The 6,554-nt window shown below is 52.6% G+C and overlaps 3 non-coding genes across 3 annotated transcripts; 2 read left to right on the forward strand and 1 right to left on the reverse strand.

The window, feature by feature from the left end:
• Positions 1-5,644: 5,644 nt before the first annotated feature.
• SJAG_16413 lies at positions 5,645-5,716 on the reverse strand. Its single transcript has one exon. It is a non-coding gene; the product is annotated as a tRNA-Val (tRNA).
• Positions 5,717-6,165: 449 nt separating this feature from the next.
• SJAG_16414 lies at positions 6,166-6,258 on the forward strand. Its single transcript has one exon. It is a non-coding gene; the product is annotated as a tRNA-Lys (tRNA).
• Positions 6,259-6,473: 215 nt separating this feature from the next.
• On the forward strand, positions 6,474-6,545 carry SJAG_16415. Its single transcript has one exon. It is a non-coding gene; the product is annotated as a tRNA-Pro (tRNA).
• The last annotated feature ends 9 nt before the right edge of the window (positions 6,546-6,554 follow it).

Raw genomic sequence — 6,554 nt, forward strand, 5'->3', positions numbered from 1 at the left:
CACGACGAAAGAATTCGTCGTTTTGGATGCGCCTTGGAAAAGGTATGAAGACTGAGATTTGAACCGAGAGCTAACCGTAGGAAGAACAACTTGAGGACTTAGTTGTTTTCACGGGAGGGTTGAAAAAAGTAAGCTCACCGAGATTCGAACTAACCACAGCTTCATCCACTCCCTTCTTTTTCTTGTGTAAGTCCTAGATGTTGCGGTTAACCAGAACTAACCTAGGACTTGTTCCTTTAGGGTTTCCGAGGAATAGGATAGTACCGGAATAACCAATTGTTGTTTATTTTTCCAGTAATCGCGTGTTGCCCTGGCGTTGAGATCGGTTTCGGGTTCCCATGAGTTGTCCTCCATTGGACGATTCCTCCAGCTAACGAGATAGTGACGCACCCCGTCGATTGTCACGTCATCAAGAAGTCTTTCGACTTCCGGGGGTGCTCTGGCACGTTGTCGAGTGGCGGCTGTGCTGTTGTTTCCGGCGGAGTTCCGAGGTAAGGCTTCAGCCGGGAAACATTCACTACGTCATGCGCCCTAGAACCTTCTGGGAAGCGCAGACGGAAAGCATTGGGCGGGTACTCAGCCACGACTTGGAAGGGACCGTCGAACAATGGTTCGAGTTTGTCCTTCGGCTGTGTGATTCGTCGTACGAGCACCCAAGAGCCGGTGGTAATTCGCGTATCCGTGGGCCGACGTCGTTTGTCGGCGTGTAATCGCTGCGCCTCCTGCGCTTTGTGCATGTTGTCCTTGGCCTGCCGAATTGCATCTTGGAAGTCCTCAGCCATTTCCTGAGCAGCGGGGACATTGGAGATGGCGTGAATATTCGCCAAGGCCGGATGCTCACCATAGTAGAGCTTGAAGGGAGACTCGCCTGTGGATGCATGCGGAGCATCGTTGTAAGCGAACTCCGTGGCGTCAATGAGATCGCTCCACTTGCATTTGTCCGGCAAAGTGGCGATCGAGGCGCGGAGCATCAGTTCGATGGTCTGGATGGTCCTTTCCGATTGACCATCCGTTTGCGGGTGTGAGGCTGTGGACATCAGGAGCTCCGAGCCAATGATTCCTTGGAGAGCACGCCAGAACTGGGAGTGAAGCGAGGATCTCGATCGCTGACAATGGAACTTGGGACTCCGAAACGCTTGACTGCGTGTTTGAAGACAATCTGGCTGTTTCTTCGGCTGTGACGTTGTTGGTGGTGAGAATGAGGATCACCAGTTTGGTCAGGCGATCCACAATCACGAGCACGAAGTTGTAGCCGTCCGGAGTCTTTGGAAAAGGGCCAACGAAATCCATCGCGATCGATTCGAACTTCCGAGAGGGGATCGGCATCGGGTGGAGTGTTCCTTGTGGCTGCTGATGTGATGGCTTAGTGACCTGACACTCGTGGCACTTGGCAACAAAAGACTGGCAGTCCTTCGCCATCGTATGCCAATAATAGTGTCGGGCCATTTTAGCCAAAGTCCGTTTGGGTCCAGTGTGTCCGGCGATGGGGATCATGTGATTGTCGTGCATGATCCGTTCCCTAAGTTCCTTCCCGGCGATGCAGAGCCTCCAATGGGTGGCGTTGTTGGGCCGGAAGTAGAGCAGACCATCCCGAAACTGATATCGTGTGAGAGTGATCGATTCCGGATCAGCATTCGGGTCCTTGAGTTCCTCCAAAATCTTCACAAAGCGGGGATCCTGATCGTAAGATTCCTTGAGGCGTTCCATCCAACCGGGTTGTTGTTCCAGGCGAACGCTGTGGATGCGAACGCGAGACAGGGCATCGGCGACTTGATTTTCGCTTCCAGGCTTGTATATGATCTCCAGATCATACTCAGCTATCTCATCCAGCCATCGCTTCTGGCGCTCGTTAAGTTTTTTCTGGTTCAAGATGTGAACAAGCGAGCGATGGTCGGTGTAAACCTTGACTGGTTTACCGGCGAGGAAGGGGCGCCACTTGGAAAGCGCGTGTTTGATGGCGGCAAATTCCTTGTCGTGTACCGCGTAGTTGAGCTCGTGCTCGTTCAGCTTCTTCGATTCGAACGCGCACGGGTGGCCGTTCTGAGTTAGTACTGCGCCAATGGCCTTGGCGTTATCGGAGGCATCAGTGGTGACCTCGAACGGCTGATGCGGATTCGGGATCCTGAGAACGGGAGCGGTGGTGAGAGCTTTCCTTAGCTCGTCAAAGGCCAAGTCCATGGCGTGAGTCCAGTCCAATCCGTGGCGGTTTCCTTTCCTCCAGGCGATCCAGTGGCAGACGTCAGTGGCGCGGCAATCTTGGAATAACCGCGGATGAACTGCTTGTAGAAGTTAGTCATTCCGAGGAACGACTGCAGTTCCTTGATCGTGGTGGGCTTGGGAAACTCGGAGACAGCTTCCACGAGGCGCGGGTCGCATCGTACGGTTCCATCCGAGATGACAAATCCTAGGTAGTCAATTTCGTCCATATAGAATGACGATTTCTTGATGCTGGCAAACAATTGGTTGTCGCGCAGCCTTTGGAGCACCTGACGGATGTGCTTCGTGTGTTGATCGCGGTCCTTTGAGAAAATTAAGATGTCGTCTAGATAGACGACCACACACTCGTCAAGCATATCCCGGAATATGTCATTCATCATCGTCTGGAAGGTGGCGGGCGCATTAGTGAGTCCGAATGGCATGACGTTCCATTCATAATGCCCGTAACGAGTCCGAAAAGCTGTTTTGTGCCGGTCTTCTTCTGTGACCAGCACCTGATGGTATCCGGAGACCAAGTCGATCTTGCTGAAGATCTTGGCGTCATAGACCTGGTCCAGAAGCTCGTCAATGCGCGGGAGGGCGTAACGATTTTTAATCGTTAAGTTGTTTAATGCCCGATAGTCAATGCACATTCGAAACGAGCCGTCCTTCTTCTTGACGAAAAGGACCGGGGCACCATAGGGAGACGTCGATGGCCTGATTTTTCCTGAGTCGAGGAGTTCCGTGAGTTGCCGTTTGAGTTCCTGGAGTTCCGGTTGGGACAAGCGGTAGATTCCCTTGTACGGTGGCGCGGCTCCCGGGACCAATGGGATCTTGAGATCGACCTTACGCGAGATTGGTGGTCCGTCGGGGAGTTTGTGTGCGAATACGTCCATGTATTCGCCGAGGAGTTCCGGAGTTAAGTTTGCGGCTTGTCTCGAAGTTCATGGAGCCGAAGAGCGAACAGTGCGTGGACCTCCTTGCGCTTGCGGACTAGACGAGCAAAGCCACGACCGCTCATTTGTTGAATCCTGAGTGGTGCCACTAGTGGGTTCTGAGTGGGCACCGTGCAGCGGTCAACGGTGACTTCGCGGAGTTTCCAGTCTATCTCCGGCGCGTGTTCCTCGAAGAAGGGAGTTCCGAGAATGAGATCCGTTTCCGAGTCAGCGACGTAGAATCGCTCCTGGTACTCGTGGTCACCCAATCCGAAGGTGACAAGTCCTGTGTGTGCCGAGATTGCCGGAGAGCTATCCTGGTTGCCGAGGGCCAAGGTGACAGGCAGCTGAGGAATTCCTTAACGTCCAATCGGAGCTGAGTGGCTAAGCGCTTAGACATGAGCATGGTTTCGCAGCCCGTATCAAGAAGCGCGTGAACGAAGGTTTCCCCGAATTGAACTTCCACCTCAGGGGCCTTCACAAATTTGGGGCGAAGCTCATGGAGTCGTAAGAGCTTCGGCATTTCCTCAGGTGACACGGTAAGGGCGGTGATCCGAGGCGCAGGGTCCAGGGGTTTCCAAGTGGTTGTATCCGTTGGCAACTCGTCAATTATTGGTTGGACGAGGCATGCGACTTCCGTAAGCGGTGGTGTGGCAACGTGCGTTGTGCTAACATCTTCGGGGCTCCAGTGGTATCCATGACATCAGAGTGGGTAGGAGAGAGGTTGTTCAGTGGCGTGGTAGGAGAGGTTGGGGTCGGGTTTGGCAGTGATTCCTTGGCCACTGGAGCGGAAAAAGGTGCTCGAATCCTGGCGGTGGCGGCGTTTGGCGTCGGAGTTCTGCTAGCGTTGGGTCGTCTACTCGTCGCGCCACGGGATAAGGGTCAAGTTTAATCAGATTACTATCTGTAGTACTCTGATTAGCAGCCTTTGCTGCGGGGCAATTGGCGCACTGGCAGCCATGTCCTTGAGCAGGTGCTTGAACAGCAGCTGGAGGCGCTACTTGCGCAGCTGCGACCTTAGGCTTGTCGCCACGGAAACGTGTGCAAGCATTAGCAAAGTGGCCAGGTCGGCGACAGCGAAAACAGCGTCCTTCTCGCTTCAAGCGTTCGCGTTCCTGATCCGTAAGCTTGCGAATTCGAACGGAATCAACCATCATCGGATCGGATGCTGGTTGGGGCGGAGCAGGGGCGAAGCCAGCGGCTGACATTCCAGACCGTTGTAGAATGTCGCTAAAAAGTCCGGGAAGAGCAGAGTCCACGTTTTCCACGATCTTGGCAGCGTCCTCAAAGTGGCCAGGGTTGAGCTGCTTCAACTGGAATTGTGCCATGGGGCTGGAGCCGAGGCGGAGACGAAGGAGGACCTCCCGATCCGAGAGGCCGAGCAAGGTTTTGTACCGGCGGAGCTTACCGATAAACTCAATCGCAGTTCCAGTCTGGCGTAACTGGTAGAACTGCTCGTACAATGTGTCGTACGCATTGGCCGGCAGGAAGTACCGTTTCATATCCGCAATCAGCATATCCTTATCGGTTGGCGGAGTCGGAGCCTCGGCGATGCAATTGCGGTACCACTCGATGGCTCTACCGCGGAGAAATTGACCCATCACGCGATGGTGGTAGGATGGCGGAACGTTGTAGAAGAAAGGTACTCCGACATCAGGTAGCACCAGTTCTCGAACGTCGAGACGTCCGCTTCTCCATTGTACAATGGAGGCTTCTCGATCCTCATCATGTGGAAGTTGAAAGGTGCCCCCATTGAGTTGGAAACCTCCATGGGGGAGAAGGGGGACATGGGAGCAAACGATGGGAGCGGAGCAGCAGAGGCTACGGGAGGCACGGGGGTCGAAGAGGCCATGGGAGCAGGGGTGGGAGCGGGAGCAGAGTTGGCCATGGGGGCAGAGGGGTTCATAGGCGTCGAGGGTTCCATTACGGCGAGAGACGAGGGCAGAGGGCGCGAGAGAGAGACGAGGCGCAAGACAAAGACGAGGGGGATCCAAAGGCAGAACAGGCAGAGAACTCGCAACCAAGTGTAAGGTCGAGCTAGGAATGTTCTGTAAAACAGTGATGGTTATTTGGGAGCTAACACTAAGGTTTATATAGGAGAAAACTAGGAAGCGGGCTTAGTCCGCTGACTAAGCGTGACGTGATTATGCAGTCACATAGTCCGTGATCGGGCACTGCAGATAAGGTCACGCGATCCTCGTATGACCTTTGTAGCGACCACAATTGCATTCCAAAGTTTTGCGATTACTTAAGTCGCATTGGTCGCTCGCTATTGGTCGTAGCGCTGCTGACGTCACAAGAAGAAAAAGCAAATTTAGTGAAATAAAATAAAATAAAATAAAAGAAAATAAAATGAAATGAAATGAAAGAAAATAAAATGAAATGAAAGAAAAGAAAAGTGGAAGCCTGAACGTATACAGGATATCTTTGATGAATACATGCGAGCAAAAGATGAGTAAAATAGCAAGCTTGAGCCCCCTTCTATTCACAATAAGAGGAACCAAAAAACCAGCTAGTCCCGCCGGGGATCGAACCCGGGACCTTCTCCGTGTGAAGGAGAAATCATACCACTAGAACACGGAACTCAGTCTTCTATTGTCCGGTCCTACTCACAGTACAAGTAGCCGTAAGCCTCAAAACGAACGCCGGTTTTGGTTTCTTGTTTGGCTTTTTCGGTTCGCCGCTCAAATCAACGAACCGTAATGTCTCGTTTTTGCGCTTCTAATGCACGGGGATTCATTGACTTTCACTCTATCGCGTTTTGCTTCCGGTGGCTCGTGTTTCTAATCAGCTCGTGTCGAGTCCTCATTCGGCTTTCTGCGGAAAAAACAAAGAGGAGGTAAGAAAATAAGAACTCGGAACTCGAACGGGGAAGACAGGGTAGTAGTGGGCTGAAGATGTGATGTTGAAATGCGGTCTATGACGAGAAGGGTATTCGTCGCAAGTCTTGTGCCGTAGAAAACGGAGAATAATCAAACACAAAGAACTATGGATGGAGGGATGTACTACGATGGTAGAGATTTTTACGAGCCAGTCCCGCTTAGCTCAATCGGCTTAGAGCGTCCGGCTTTTAGGACACGATAGTCAGGTGACCGGAAGGTTGCGAGTTCGAGTCTCGCAGTGGGAGATACTTTTTCCCATGGCGGGAAAAACTTGGGCCATGTCGATGCGGGCCGAAGGTTGAATGCTGGGCGCCGCCCGTATTACATTGGAATGCCTTCACTTCAAGTATACTTGTTTGTGGGAACACGCAAACAATCCTGATGGAAAACCAGCACGTAAAGGTTTGTGTTGAGGCAGCGTGAACTTGGAAGGACTATTTTGAGGGGTAGAGACATGGGTGGCCGTTGGGTCTAGTGGTATGATACCATCTTAGGGTGATGGTGGGTCGTGGGTCGATTCCCACAACAGCCCTTTTTGCCC

The sequence above is a fragment of the Schizosaccharomyces japonicus genome (assembly GCF_000149845.2).
Source record: "Schizosaccharomyces japonicus yFS275 unplaced genomic scaffold supercont5.10, whole genome shotgun sequence".
In the NCBI taxonomy this organism is placed as follows: domain Eukaryota; kingdom Fungi; phylum Ascomycota; class Schizosaccharomycetes; order Schizosaccharomycetales; family Schizosaccharomycetaceae; genus Schizosaccharomyces; species Schizosaccharomyces japonicus.